Here is a 16,675-nt window from a genome sequence, read left to right as displayed (position 1 = left end):
AAAAATGTTAAAAGTCATATCTGCCAGCCGGGTGGAACAAATACAACTTGTCCAGTGGAAAGAGAAAACCACAGCGATTCCATTTTCACAGCGGAGGGAAAATCTACCTCTGATTTCAAAACCGTATGACAGTGTCGAAAGAAGAAAAAAAAAAAGCAAACCTGTCGCACATTTATAGATTTTAACCAAGATCAAGCGAGCACCACGCCCCTCCCCATCCCCCGCCCCCACTGCACATCTCCCTCTAACACAAACCGTTATTTTTTACTAAACCGACTTTCATCCGTCCGACCCTAACTTACGCTCTTGCTCGTCTTTTAAATTCAGCAAGGAGGGCGGTTGCAGCTGAGTGACGGTGCCCATCAGTATAGTGCACGTGTTGTAAAACTGTCAGCCGCTGACAGATTGACTGACACGGTCAACCCTTCGATATCCGCCGCAGGGAGGGCGATGTTAGGGAGGGGAACGCGAGGCAGAGGCACACGCTGTGGATTCAGAGGGATGCCGAGTGGAGGAAGCAGGTGCATCGTGGAAGTCTTGTTTTAATTTGTTTTGTTTTGTTCTGTGAGCACTGATCAAAATTGGGACTAAAACTAAAGCTGTAAAACAAACCAGGTTGATTTTAAAAGGCAGAAAGAGACTGCCATATAGTGGAGACGGATGTAATTTCCAACAGCTGTTGATTCAAAGGGAAAAACTTTATTTGGTCCAGATGGTCTCAGTCAGTGGCAGAATGAGAAAGCTGACTTCATTGGCTTCAGCCATGTGTTTTTCCTCCTGATAGAAATTAAAATGGTCGTTCGTTTGTCACTGCTCACTACACAGTTTAAAATGTAGCAATGAAATGTTCCTTGGCGATAATGCACCATAATTACTCAAACGCCTGTTCTTTATCTGCAGCAGAGGGAGAACATAAGGAACATTTTCCTCAGATGAAATTTGAAATCCCAGAGAGCTTGCTGCACTGCTGGAGATGGAGAACACAGGCGAGCATTGTTCTTTCTTGCCAGAGAGAGCAATAAAAACTGTCATCGTCTTACTCAAACCCATAGAAACTAACAATATGAGTGTTATGTGACCATTTTTGCAAAAACAGTATAGTTAGAGATTGACTGCAGCACAAATTGGTAATCCTAAGCACCATTGAGTGACATTTTTTTTAATAATTCCTTTCATTACAAAGGTTATTGCCATTTTAAAGTAACAACCTATATTGCAGAATTACCTGCAGACAAATTTATTTTACCGTATAAAGGGCATATAACCATAACCCACTGATTCAACGCACAGGCTCATTGACAGTTACAATCAGGGAATCTGTAAGAATTTAAAGGCATGGCCTTGAGAAAATACAATATATTAAAACAATATTTACAGTCGTGACTCACTGATCTCAAAGCCGTTGCCACTCGGAGTCTATGACCTGCTAGGTGGACCACACTCAATACAAAGCAGGCCGTTTGCACCTTCAGCCCTAAAACAACCACTAACATAGTTCACACGTACCACTTAACAGCCGCCTCACCTCCTTATTGCCCCGGTAAAATATGTGCAATGCCTCCCACCATGACCAGAATGTTTCGGAAAAAAATAGCACATTGTCAGCAGCCTGCCCCTACTTTTACAGCCCCGCTCAGCAAACTGGCATTGAAAAACTAATGTTACATCAAAAAAAGTACGAAAGGGTCAACTAAGTATTGCGCTATTCTGTACACTGATCCTGAGTATCTCTGACTCCTATCAGATGTAACACGCTGTAGTATCATCGTATAATATGTACATATCAGAGTTTGATAAATGTGTTTATTTTAGGAGTCTGATGGGTATTGATCTCCATGGCTCCTCCACAGGCTAACATTATGGGACCCTGAAGGAAAGAGAATAGGCTGCTCTCTAACAGCACACATCTCACACCTCACAAATGAGGTGAAAACATGTTGTGGTGGAAAGTGTGTAAAGGTTAGTAGTGTCTGCCATGAGTCTGACTGCCAGTTAAATATGACATCCATCTATTATTGGAAATTCAAGTAATGGCGTCTCCATTATTGAGATGAAAGACGTGTAAGCAGTTGCTTTGGAACAGTGTGAAAGTGACACAGAGAAGAAATACGTGCACATATACAGCCTACTATACATGGGGCAGAGAGGTTTGGGCAAGCGCAAGACGCTTGGATAATGACCTTTGGTCATTTTGAAGCCTGATATAAATGTGAAAAGTTGAATGTGTTTCAGGTAATATTATATTTGATATTATAATGGTTCATATAATTAACTTCAGATTTTTTTTTCCTTTGTAATAATCTGAATCACACCACAAAATGCATGTAAAGTCAGAGAAAAAACTAACAAGCTACTGTGTATCAGAGAGCTTGAATAAATTACAGCCTTAGAGTAAAACATTAATCTCCTTTTAACATAAAAACTGTTTAAAAAGTATAAGAGTATAAAGTTTGAGAGAAAACAAGATAAGATCTTTATTAGTATCAATGTGGGGGAATTTCGTTTTAACAGCAGCAATGTCCTGTAATGGTATAAGTAATGCTATTCAGTGGAACAAAGGTGTGTGTTCCTTCAATTTAAACTACCTTATTTTTTTTGTTTATTCATTGTATTCATTAATGTATGTATTTTTCCAATTATTGATTGATTTACTTATGTATGTATTTATATATATTCTTCAACTATATTTATATATATATATACACACACACACACACACACACACACACACACATATATATATATATATATCCCTCCTGTGCTTATCCTAAATTTGCAGATGTGCAAAGTCTGATCTGCCTTGGTAACTAGCATCTACACTGAGCCTTTGTGACAGTAAATACACCGCGGTGAACGGCATGAGAGAATGGAAATAAATTTCTAAAAATCCATACTTTTTCATATCCCACCACAAATAGTGAGAGGAAATTTACACTTAGCACCAGAAAGTGATAAATAGTTTTATCACTACCTATAAATGATCAGTTGTGGAGTGTCTGCACAGTGGGACAGTTTTTACCAATTGATGGAAGCTGGGTGGGAAAGTTAGACAATGATGCCTAACAGAGAGACAGTCAAGCAGGTCACTGTGCACCACTCCATGGAGCCGCAAAACTAAGTGATTTTAAAATGACAAAGCGTTTCATGTCTTCCATACAGAGAATACGTAGCAGAGCATCTGAAACATCCCTCTGTTTATCTCTGCAGTTACTCAGACGATGATACACTTGTGTGCTTTAACAGGAACACACAAAATGTGTGAAACAATTTAATCATCAACGTGCCATGCACAAAAATATTAATGAACACGCTTATCATTATTAACTGATGTATTGAGTGGTTAAGCATCCCTTCTTGTTTTGCATAAAAAAGGATTTATACACCAACAGTCTATTGTTTTCAAAAAAATCTGCCATTTGATGCCATCCGGAAATTCTTCATACACATTTTTGTATTTCTTTTTTTCACTCTGCAAATGAAGATTAAATTAACTTTGTGTTTGTGTATTTCTTTTATTTTTTGTACTTCATATTGTTCCCCACTGTATGTTGTTTCCAAGCAATTCAGAAAGGTTGATTTAGAGAAAAAGAAAGTTCCTTATTTGCAGGCACTTGAAATTGTGCATTAAAGAATGTTATCAGAGTAAGCTATATTTTCTAACATATCTCAAACTTTCCAAAACTTCTTTTACAATTTTTCCCATGACATGTACATGATGGTTCTTATCGGCATGTGTGTTTTTATGTCTGTGAGCATGCCTGGTTGATTAAAACAGACTCAGTGAGTGAGTCAAGTAGGATAGCGGGAGGCCATCAGCAGACGAACCACAAGCATTTGCATCTCAGGAAGTGTGTCAACGATATGGGAAAGTCCCAAGACTGAGGCACTCTGCAGTTTCTATGCCTTCTGTTTCTCTCTCTCTCTCTCTTTCATGCACTAACTTGTGGACACACACACACACACACACACACACACACACACACACACACACACACACGCACACGTACACGTACACACACACACACACATGCACACACACACGCCTCAATAAATCGTTAGATAAATATATAAATATTGAGGTTTTGAAAAACATTTTATACCTGAATGAATGAATGAATAAATAAGTAAATGTAAACATTAATTGTTTCTTGTAATATACTGCTTGGCATTAAGTTGTATAAATGCCGAGGAACATTTGAGAAGGTTTTTTATTATTGCTTTTTATTTTTCCATTACATTATTCAACCTTATGTTAGCTGTTTTCAATGTCCAGTAATATTGCATTACATTTCCAATATGCTTGGTGTGTTTTTCCATCGTTCACAGATCAAGACTTCATGGGCTTTTTAGTTGAAAAATTATCAATACAAAATGAAGCATCAGCAAAAAGGCACTGACACCGGTGCCAGCATCAATAATTCAGCCACTAGCTCATAACTTTATTTTCAATACATAATTGAGGCCAACCACTGTTTGCTTCAGCCATTCATTCGTCAAGCAATTTTTAAACAGTAAAAGGAGAAGACAATTATGCTTTTAACATCTTCTCTATTTCTGTTTTCACGACTGGAAAGTAAAGAAAGTGCAGCCATTTCACTGTCAGAAGTGTCTCTAGAAGGCATGTCTCGCCGATAACTACTGTAAGCAAAAGAGCCTTAAAAGCACAACTGTGAGGAAGCTGTGGTGAGTGATGAAAAACTCTAGATTCCTCATTCAAAACGTGTGGTTGAAAATAGGAAGGGGGTCTTTGAGTGGGGTGAGATCTCTACCTCTCTACTACAATGATGTAAAGTACTTATCTGAACAAGAAAAACACTCTGGGCTCAGTCTCATTTATTTGACCTGACCACAAAGTATTAGTGTTTAATAAATATTGATTTACTATCTTAATTACATGTTAATCTCAAAACACATAGGTGCCAGGCTTATGACTCTCTAAAGTCATATTGCAAATTTCCTGTTTTCCTGATGGCATCCTGAGAGGGCTATAAAACCGGATAGCGATCATTAAACACGGACTCGCTGTCCGCATCTTTGCAAGTGTCAATATCAGCAATGCAGACTGACCCACCCGCTAATCAATTAGTTCTTGTGATGACACACAAAAAAGTGGTTATCAAAACTCTTCACTCGATTAAAAGGCCGACAAACATCAGTCCCTGAAGGCATTAGGTACCTGACCATAGAATGGCAGAAGAACAATGACATTTTTCTAGCTGAGATTATTTATCAAAGCCATTTTTAATTGGCACTTAGTAAAAAGTAAGTTGCATTTCATTGGAACTTTTTTTTTTTTTCATATTCAATACAAAAATCAGGGTACACATAGATTTTACAGTGTCTAAATGTAGTTTGTCTTTTTATTTCATTTTTTTTTACATTTAAAAAGAGTTTGTCGCGATTATTTTTACTGGATTGCTGTGAGTGGGATATGGCATCTTAAGACAAAATAAGATTTCTTTGTAGTCTAAATAGTTATTTTTAAATACATATAATGTTGCTTTTTCATTTTTTCTATTTTATTCATTACCTATCTATGAATACCATGGACCTCTTCTCCAATCTCAACTAAATTCTAACATGAAACTTTTTAAAGCAGTTGAATTAAATTTGGCTTAAATTTGATTTTTAGTCAATGATTTCAAATTCAAATTTCTCCACTGAACATTTCCAAATCTGTAATGAAATCTTGGGAGTTTTTCCCTGCTGCATGACCTTTTCTTGCTTCATCATTCTCTACGTCAAGAAGTTATTTTAAATGCAAAATATGGGGATGAAAGATTAGTTTGTACATGAGTGAAGGACAAAACAAAAACATTTTGGTCTCATTTGGCATTAAGAAACAGATTCTGGAAAGAATACTTTTTTTGCTAAAAATGTGCAAAAGACTATTGTAGTGTTTGTGAATAATCCATGCGGTATATAAGATCAAGGTTGCTGGTTTAATTGAGCCAGTGCTGGACCCAGGGCTGAGAAAGCAGGCGGAGGGGCATCGATAAACTATGAAATGGTTCCAATATGGCCAGTCGATGAAGCTTTGTGAGCAGCTCCCTTGAGGCTTTGATTTTCCTCTCAAACAACAATCCAGGATCTCTGCTCTTCAAAGGCAAACTCCATCTCTGCTGTTATTGTTGTTGTTGCTTCCCCCATGTTTGAGTGATGTCACTAAGGTTGATTTTATCCATGTCCATAAAGGCTCTCCCACACTTGAATCACCCGGGACACGGGGCTTCTGTTGGTAGGGGCAATGGTAACAACCAATAAAGGTCAATCTCCCATGGTAATAGCCAATTGGGTTTGTTCCCATTATTGGCACTCTAAACTGTGGTCAACAGATGGAGAGCTGGCATCGCCAAGACAACTTACAGTCCAATCTCAAGGAGGCTCAGCTCGGTCTTTAAGTGGTATTGTGTAAGTCAACTCTATATCTCCCCCCAGTTTCTGCCGGCCCGCCATACACCACTCAATCACGTGCAACTTCTGTATAAGGAAACCGTCCGCAGTAGCGCGGCCAGTGAGGGCTAACCGTCTAACCATTTCAGATAATTGCCTCATTAATGATTCACTGGTGTTAGGCTGCTCCAGCACTTCGCTGTGGGGAGCAAATTGTTCTGATTGGTTTGCCTCTGTCAATTATTGATGAGGCAGTGAACTGAAGTGCTAACACCTGGCTTTGCAGGTCCAAATGGCCCTGCATTCCCATCACATACTCCGTTATCACACACCCTGGGACCACATTCAATCTTGAATGGCTTGACTGTTGCTGTTTTCAGAGAGTGGATGTAGCATGCCCCGGGGAAATGGCTGGGATCTCAGTGGTGAGGATATGAGCTCAGGGAAGACGGCCTTCTAACGTGCAAAAGGTGGATGACACAAAGACCAAAATCTTTCAGTTGTTGGTAAAAAAAAAAAAAAAAAAAAAAAAAATGATGAGGAATTTGATGAGAAGACACCAATGCTATTAATAATAATACAATCATTCATTGAGCGAACTTTTTTTTTATCCTCACAACACTGGATCTATGTATCTATGTTAACTTCTTCAATTGGAGTGTGTGTGTGCTTGTCAATGGGAACATATTAAATCTAATGCAAATCAGAAGATCTTTCAGTGTTGCAAGTGTTCAAAGTGCTAGAGTAGTATATAATGCAATCTCAATACTTGTATTGTTTACGATGATTTACAGTTTGGACAGTGAAGGCACCTTTACAGTCAAGTCATGTAATTGGATCTCTTGTAGATAGAAGCTGGATTTCACTGTTGCCTGTGTGGCTAATGGCCCACCCACAAAGCGCTCCTTCTGGCAATATGAATCATCTACGCCGGTTGCAGAAGCTGCAGTTAGGCCTCATCAAACTTTTTTTTTTTGTTTGGTTTTGTTTTGCTTCTTGCACTGCAGAAGAAAGCAAAACCAAAAGTATGTTTGTGTTTTTCAATAACATAAAGGTATGGAGACACAGTGGAGACTCGCTGCTGTTAGGGAATTTGCTTGTCTCTCTTTGGCCTTAATTAAAGCTGATTAAAGAGTCACCCCCATGCTGACGCCACTGTCACTCTGAATCTTGGCCAAGTGGGCTCGCCATGTACACTCACAGGGTGGTCACTCCTTCTTTGTTTTCACACTGCCATCACTGACAGCGGAGCCCTCCCCTCACCCAAAATACTGTGACTGACACACAATGAGTCACTCTTCCAATAACAATAATTTATTTGAGTAGTGGTTTTCGAAGCCAGGAGTTCAACACGCTTTTGAAAGAACAAGAAAATAAGAGACGACGATAAAAGTCCGGCATATAAAACCTCATTAAAGAGAATATGTGATGTAAATCTGGGTTACACAAGTGTTCAAAAAAGTAAAAATAAAAAAGTACAACCAAAATATATGTAAATAAGATTTATTCTAAATAGGTAGTAATTTGATGTGTGATATTGTCGGAGGAAAGGCACAATGGGACTAGGCATAAAACACAAAGAGAGTGAAAAGAACCCATAGTGATGAGACCTCTTTTCCAGAGCCAAGGTGACTTTCTTGCAAAAAAAAAAAAAAAACATTGATCACCTTTTAACCTCTCGAGTCTGGACTCTAGAACACCTCGTAGGCCCAATTTAACTCATCTGAGATGCCTTCTTTGATACTAAAATGCTAGAAGATAAAATGTGATTAGAATTATGATTTCACAACGACCATTGAAGAAACTGGTGAGCAGTGTAAAACAAGGAGAGAGTGGGCGGAGGGTTTGTTCTTGATGAGTGGTGTAAGTGTAGAGATATAATCATGTAAGTATCTGAGTTACAGCTCTGGTTCTCAGATGGGTAAAGACGGCATTGCATTAGTCAAGGTATGAGAAAAAAATACTAAGCAGGAACTGCTAAAATGACTTTATATAGACTTACTTACAAAGCACTGTTCTAACCTTGATGGCATTGAAAGTGCTTCACACTATTGCTTTATTCATTCACACACATACATCCATTCACCAAAGCTCGAATCTGCTCAGCAACATGCCATCCAGCTAATCTGAAGCTGTTACAGGTCCAGTATTTTGCTCTCAGACATTGCAACTCAATCCCAGCATTCAGCAGGGACTGAAACACCGATCTTCCTTTTACCAGAAAGCTTTTACTGAAAAGGTGTTTGTTTTGATAAATGTATACGCCGCGAACGAAGAATACCCCAAATTCTTAGCACTGCAATTGTGGTTATAGGTGTGTGACCAGCATCAATAACATGAAGACAGATATGAACAATGCATCCAATGACAGAGACAGATTATCATTTTAAGCTTAAAGTGTCTGAGGATTTCATGACAGAAGTCAGACTTGAATGACTGTTCTCTTCTGTTCACAGGTATCCTTACGACTGAGCACTGATGACATCAGAGTGGCTGATGAATCGTATGAGAGACACCTACAAAGCACAACACTCAAAAATGACTTCACTGAAGATTAAACTACAAGACCTGCTGAAATCCCTCAAACCCTCCTGCACAGAGAAAGTCTGTGACGCCTCTTACTACTGCTGTTTTCCGCCCTGATATTTTACCTCCAGCCTTTTTTGTATGAAACATGAAAAATAATTAAAAAAATAAAACAGAGAGACCCATTATAGAGATGGTTGACAATACAAGAAAGACCCGATGAATTCATCGGGGGACTATTTTCTCCTCAGCGAGAACTGCATTGATGCATGCTTGTGTAAATAGATCATAATAAACCATATTCTCAGCCCAAACATAAAACACACCAAGTCATTCTCAAAATGTCATGTACCTTCATGACCGAGGATAGACTACTCACGATTACCCTTTTCCAAGTAAGGCAAGAATTATTCTTTCTTTCTCAGATACCATGTAATTATAATTTCAGCATAATTTCTTAAAATGATTTGAATTGTAAAAATCACACTTCCTGTTATTGTTATTCTCTTGACATTTATGGCTTAGACTTCATCTTTGTAAACCACTCTAGTACATGTAAATAGAGGTGAATGAAATCATCAGCATGTAACGGAGTTTAAAGTACCCTTATCACTCCTAACATAGATCCCACATCACAATATGCGGATATTTCTCATATCCATTTGAAAGTAAACAAACATAACTTACCTTGTGTGCTGAGTTCAAGACATAGTCACAGTTATCATCACATTGTTTAAGTTTCAGTTAACCCGATTAATGGCTTTTTCGATATCTACAGCTTTACTTTGACTTTATTGCAGCGATTATTAGACATAGTTTCTATACGTTTCCAACCGGTGACTGTACGGTTAAATCAAAATGGTATAGTAGGCAAGTCAACCAAGAGTCTATTTTCTAATTGTCTTTTTTTTAAATTAACGCAGCATCTATTTTAATTCATTATTATTATTAATATTATTATTATTATGAATGGTAGTTGAGGCCATATTTTCATTAGAAGTAGTAATAGTATTCTCAAGTGTATTTCATTTATTTCATATCCCACAACAGTATTTGTCCTCCTGCCCACATGAGGGTGGTAACTACTGGAACAGAGCTGCAGTCAGCTGCCGAGGGTCACTTTGTTTTCTTTCTTTTTTTTGTTCTGTTTTTTGCATGGTTGGAGATGTTGCTCTGATTTTGAGCAAGAAAAGAACACCGTTAATTGCAATGTAGACAGCAGGACATTTTGACCCCTGTCTTCCATGGACTATTAGGATAACCAAATGGACTGACAGATAATATGCCAAGCCAGTGAGCAGACAACCTCAAAGATTACCCCTCGGTGGTGAAGACAGAAACACCTTTGCATGGACAAAAGGAAAAATACTTGCTATTTGAAGACCTCACCTCCACCTTCATGCATCCTCTACCTCTCAGTGTTTGCTTTGCATCAAGGATTCCATGACTTTCAATGACGTCTCTGCCCGTCCCCACAGTGCACTGCTCTGCTGCATGTCTTTTGTCTCATGGGGAGAGAGTGTCACTCAGCACTGAATGCTACCAATGGAGGCAACACTGGGGAAAACAAACAAACAAACAAAAAATGATTCACTTAAATACAGTCACACATACTAGCGCATGCATACAGATGCACAATCATACACAGCGCTGCTATGTTGCTGTATATACAGTCTGTACAGTATATTCACTATGTATAGTCACAGATGGTGTACTTTGCATGTTGAGTTTTAGATGGAATGTGACCATTATTCATAGATGACGATGGGCAGGTAGGCCTAGGTACTAGATTGCAAGCTCTTTGTCACCTTTACATCTTAGTAACATGTCTCAATATTTTTACCTCACCTGTTTCTGCCATGAAAGGCCTTCTCAAACCTTGGAGGCCGCATTACAATGCTAATGTTTCTTAAGCTTTTTGAACAGACACAACACTTCACCATTGAGGTCAGACAGACGCTGGCCACAGCGAGTGTGGATAGGAAAAAAAGAGAGAGAAATGCAAACTGGGGCACTCCAATTAAATGGCAGCACACAAAGTGGCATGGGGCATCCTGCCAGCAGCTGTCTATTCATCCTGTGTCAAAGGGATTTGCACATCTCAATGAGTCTACATGCTGCCAGAGAAGTCCAAGTGCAGAGCAAAGGGAAGCAAAACTGGAGCTCTCGCCGCCATCCATAAAATATACTTTTCTGACCGTCAGCCACCTTGGAGAGATCAGAAACCCTTTGACCTCGAACTGTTGATCTGTTATGCAGCTCCATGAGCTGTCATGACCTCATGTCCTGTCTGGCATTAACTTTGTGCTAATAAGCACGGCCCTCAGCTCAACCAGATGTTCAGCCCTGTGATTAAATACCTGTAACCCACATGTCTGTCTCCTGCAGCAGCACTCTCACCTTTATTTTCATATATTAGCCGTACTCATACTTGTAGTGAAACTAATCCGAATTTGATCAACTTCACTCACGGTATATCTTATAGTCAAGCATAATAAAAGTGGTTAAAAACTTACAGACAGCAGATCATTTATACAGAAACCCCACTATTTCAAATTCTGGCAGATCACACTCAATCATTAGGACCTACAACCCAGCGGTGATTAATTAAAGGGGATTTGAAAAACGGAAAGGATGAAAATGTTGGTCAAAAAACATGCCGGTGCTTGGTGAGACACGTCTTTCCTAAGCCTTAAAAAAAATGTAAATCAATTCTAATTTTTTTTTTTACAAAGCCTCTTGTTAAATATGCTTCTTTTTTTAAATTCAGCTGCTAAATGACTGTGTTGTTCTGCCTCCAAAATAAGCAGCATGAGTGATTTTATCTTGCAATGACCCTGACCGGGATCAGGACATGACTGTAAACATGCATGGTCATACACCTTCCCTTCATATAAAGAATTCATGATCTTGCTCCCTCTCACACAAGCACGCATGCACGCACGCACACACACACACACACACACACACACACACACACACACACACACACACACACACACACACACACACACACACACACACACACACACACACACACACACACACAGATATGCACGCATCATACTAATCTAAACTGCGCGGCTGTATGTAAACAGATCGTCAACATAATGGGATTGTTCAGTGTGCAAACAATAAGCTGTTAGTGTAATCACAGGTCAAAGATATATTACCCAGTTGGCCATGCTGTAGGTATATTAACATGATGGATATGTGGGTGGAGGAGGGGGCATGGATTTGAAGGATATAGAGCTATATAGATTCAGATTTAGCCCCATATTGGCTGCACTGCCTTCGTCTCCCTTAGCTCCCTCATATGGGCCCCACTGTATCAGCCCACCTCCTATTCACAGTCACTCATCTCTTTTTTTGACACTTGGTTCTTCTTTTTATTTACAATTTATTCACTAAAATACTTCACTGTTTACAGTAAAATACTTCTGTTTGCCTAGGTGGCTCGCCTTGTCCGAGTAATGGAGTCCAGCTGTACACTGAAAGTGTGATATCAGGTTAAAGCAAGCCATTATTCCTGCTTTAGAATGAAGTGCAGCGGATATTGTCAGTTGAAATGGTTCACTAACATTTTTCTCCTATACACAAACAAGAAGGTAGCATTTAGAAAAACACATTATGATAACATTTGTAGCATTCTGTGTAAATGCTTATTAATATGGAAATGAACAATGTGGCAAAACACCCTACATAGTTGAATGGTTTGAAAATATGATCTGTACTTCCGCATAACTGAAAAAACAGATTTTTGTTCCCTAAATGTTTCCTAATCTCACAGAAATATGAAATAACCATGTATTTTAAACATGGCATTGTGTGGTGGTGGTAAAACATCTTTAAAACTTGCAAGGTTGAACCTGTATGCCTGAGTGCCTGTTAAAAAAACAATCTAATTTTTTCATTTTTATTTTTGTGTTTCTTATTTGTGTTTTTGGTTTTGCTTATACAGATATGCCTTTTTTACGAGTAGACATACAATCTCTGGTTCAGTAATAAAACATACTTGTGAACGGGTCCACATGAATTCATGCAACAATTAATTAGACCCCTCCCTCCCTGATTTAGACCTTGTTATCCCGTGGGTTTTTTTTTGTGGCACCTTATGTCTGCTAGATGGGACATGCATTGACTGCCACTTCATGGTTTACATTTCCAATCCCTCACTGATTAGTGCCTAAATGTAACTAGTAGGAGCTCCAGAAATGTTAGCCCTTTCTCTCTCTTTCTCTCTACATACAGTATATATAAATATATATATGTGTACTTTGGGGATCTTTCCTTAAACTGATGTGCATTACTTTATGAGCATTCAAATTGTTTGCTGTATATCCTTTACATTCACATAGTAGTGTCCTGGTGATGTTTATAATTTTGGTGTGAGGAGAGCTTTATTGTAATATTATTTGATTAATTTCATAACAGTCAATTTCATATTTTTCATATCATATATATTTTAAATGGTTTTATGACATGTTACTGATTGTTGCATTCAATTCAGGCTGATAAAAGTATCTGGGATCACATTTGTGAAAGATTTTCAGAAATCTGTTTCAGAGATTATCTGATCCAGCCACCACCCTTCGCTACCCATTAGAAAAAAGGATCCTCCATGATTCCGGCATTTTCATCACATGAGCCACCACCGCCTAATTTGTAATATGTGGTAATTTCATACATTTTCTGTGAGAATGGGTTGCTTATCAAGAACCATAACACAAAGTGCTGTGATGGGTCATATCACACCTACTTCTTTGTTTTCACAATTAGTTCACATTACCTTATTTGATTTGTATTAAGTCCGTTATATCAACTAGTTATTAAGTTTATGTATTTCTGTCTAGAAACATTATTTCTGTGAACACTGTCTGGAGCTTGTATGAGGTGCATCCAATTTGCGTACCACCGAACAATAAGCAGAGAGGGGAGGTGACATTGAATAAGTAAAAGAGAGAGAAAAACAAAGACTAACTTTCATCGTGAAATCTCCCACCAATGCTCCTTTTTAAATTCACGAACCTTTGCATCATGAGAATTGATGAAGGAGTAGGACAACACAATTACAATTAAGTTAATCCTATATTTTAGTATTTTGTCTCAGGTAAAGGAGGATGAAACAAACTGGGCTCTGAAGCATGCAATCTTTCTGGCTGATTATAAGGCTAAAATACACATAATAATACATAGAAAATACATTGTTTTCAAAATTGTACAGACACGAAGACACACAATACGCTTGGTTGTGCGTCATGATTTGAAGTGACCTTAAGGCAGACATGGTTTGGTGTGATGGGGGTCAAGGGTTGAAGGATTACAGAAGGGTTACTCATGGCCACTGGTAACCTCTAAAAGCCTCGAATTAGCCGAGAAATATGAAAAACACAAGGATAAAATCAGCATACTTTCTGTATATTATTATCAACAGGACTGCTTGATGATTTGTTTTTTTTTGATGAGCAAAAGGTTTGATAGAGGTATAGTTCATACCTCTGAGGATATGGCTGAGGATATTAAGACAGTGGATGAGGGCTGCTCTATTGACCAGACAGTCGCAAAGACAGAGCAGACCTCCTTATGTCACAAAGCTAATGACGGGGATGAATAATAGAGCCTCTAAATCCCTCCCTCCCATCTCATTCTGGCCGGCACATAAGCTTGTTCTCCGGGTGAGCATTTAGCCATCAAACCCCGCACTGAAATGAGATGGACTCACAAGAAGCTTTAGGGAGGAATGGAGAGAATCAGATTAACTGAACTGCTTCAATTGGAATAAATACTTTGAGTTCACTCAAGACTAATGCCATTGATAAATGCTGTAAACCAGATCTTTAGCATCTGATTAGGTAATGGAAGAAAACACACTCTTTAAAAAACCATCTGTTGCCATAGAATAGTCCGAGCCCTTCTACAAGGATGTGATGTGGTTGTATCAAATGTGACCAGACAAGGTTTGTTAAAAAAGATAATGAATGACTAAATCCTGCTCTAAAAATAAATACACAAGGAAGTAATACATTGCCAGAGGCTGTGGACAGGTGGAATTTTAGTCTGCAACGCCTAACTGTGCAGTCTGGTTTCTGACAGCTTGATTTACTGTCTTGCACCTGAGCCAGAATAAAAGGGAGAGAAAATTAACAACAGGAAAACAGCTTAACTAGATTCCAATTTGCCCGCTCTGAAAAACAATTGATGAAGCTAATGTAAATGAAAAACAGAATGGACTTCCTGGCGGCTAGATTAGACTCACTGTGATCGTGCAAAGACTGTCCCTACTCATTCGTGTACAGGTAAAGGCGGCAGGCAAAGTAAAAACAACAGATCACACAGCCCCATAGATAAGACTGCTTTGTCTTATGTTTTGTGTGTCCATTCCAGTCTCCTCTATGGTAAAAAAAGCAGGATTAGACAAGGTACATGAGAGATCCAAGGATGGATTCCATTCTTCCTGCTGTGAACAGGGTGTAATCCTTCAGTTTTAGAAGTGAAAAGTTAGCAGCCTGCAGAAAGTTATGCATGAATCCCTTCTGGCCCCCTACGGAGCTGAGAGTGTGAGGCAGCAGGGGATAACCATATGCTATCAAAGTGTTCCCTTCAAAAGCTACCATCTTTAGTCAACTAAAAACATACTGTATCATCACATACACCTGACAAAAATAGAGGAAATTATAACAATGTACTTCACTTTGCTCATAGAAAACATTCTCTGAAGGTTTTTTTTTTTTCTTTGGTTGGTTTTTGTTCATTTCCTGAAAAAACAGAGGCCGTCTTTACAATTAGGAAGGAAAAGCGTTACATCTTTGATGTAAGCTTTAATTTAATAGTAGTCTAATTCTTTAACAATATGGATACATCCATAATGTTGTATTTACATGCTTTAAAAATATTACTACTGGCAGACAATAAACATTTTATTGTGCTAATCACAATTAGCCCCATGTCTGTTACCAAAGGTTAATTTCTGCCTACCCATCATTTCAATTGTACTACAGTAAATGTGCACATTATTTCCCACAAGGGCCTGGATCATGGGTTTGATAGTCCAAAGGTAAGCCTCAGCCGCCTCCAATATTGTCAGAGGGGTCGTAAGATGGAGTAACAGCTTCTAGGGTCTTATTGCAATGGTGATCAGCCCCTTGCCACTTGGCCTGTATGACCCCAGTCAAAGATAAGCTTCATGGGAAAGAACATTAACATGCTCCTGGAGTCACTTCCATCCGTTATCAAAGGCAGTTATGTGAATTCGAGTGTTTATGCAGCCCTGGTGAGGATATAGTGCTGATGATTGTCTAGAATAGGGATTAAAGGAAAACATGGTGGGGTGGAGAATAGACTTTTAGTCATGAAGATTTGAAATTGATGTTTTTCTTACTTACTGAGCAATATTTTTCATGACTGCAACACAGGGAGTTACTACCACCTGTATTACAAATACTGTCTGCAGTCTGATATACATGTCTTCCGTTCCTACTGCAAAACCTGATGCTACTGTATTGTAAGCTATTAAACATGCATATAGTGATGATCTAATATGAAATTTTCCAATTATTTATTCTATTATCACTATTGTAATATTGTAGGTTTTAAAAACTTGTATTCTTTTTGTATCTTTGTTGTGTTTTTCACTGATTTTGAGATCAGTATCCATGTAGATCTCTTCTTTCCTTTTTTTCCTTCATCATGTGTTGTGTTGGGACAGAACCATTCTTGTGGTTATGAATGGGACAATGCAAAAAAAATGCAGCGGTGT

General features: G+C 38.5%; 1 protein-coding gene across 1 annotated transcript in view; it reads left to right on the top strand.

Moving 5' to 3' along the window:
• The window catches only part of mafa (MAF bZIP transcription factor a), a 68,765-nt gene extending 58,784 nt beyond the window's left edge, over positions 1–9,981 (top strand). Inside the window, exon 3 of the mRNA XM_086174630.1 lies at positions 8,850–9,981. The gene's annotated coding sequence lies outside the window, so the exon portion shown is untranslated. The remainder of the gene's footprint in view (positions 1–8,849) is intronic.
• Positions 9,982–16,675: the final 6,694 nt, after the last annotated feature.

Source organism: Fistularia commersonii, chromosome 27 (assembly GCF_037954325.1).
Source record: "Fistularia commersonii isolate RoL2024-O1a breed Wild chromosome 27, RoL_Fcom_v1.0, whole genome shotgun sequence".
NCBI lineage: Eukaryota > Metazoa > Chordata > Actinopteri > Syngnathiformes > Fistulariidae > Fistularia > Fistularia commersonii.
The sequence above is the reverse complement of the archived record's forward strand: the minus strand, read 5'-3'. Positions and strand labels throughout refer to the sequence as shown.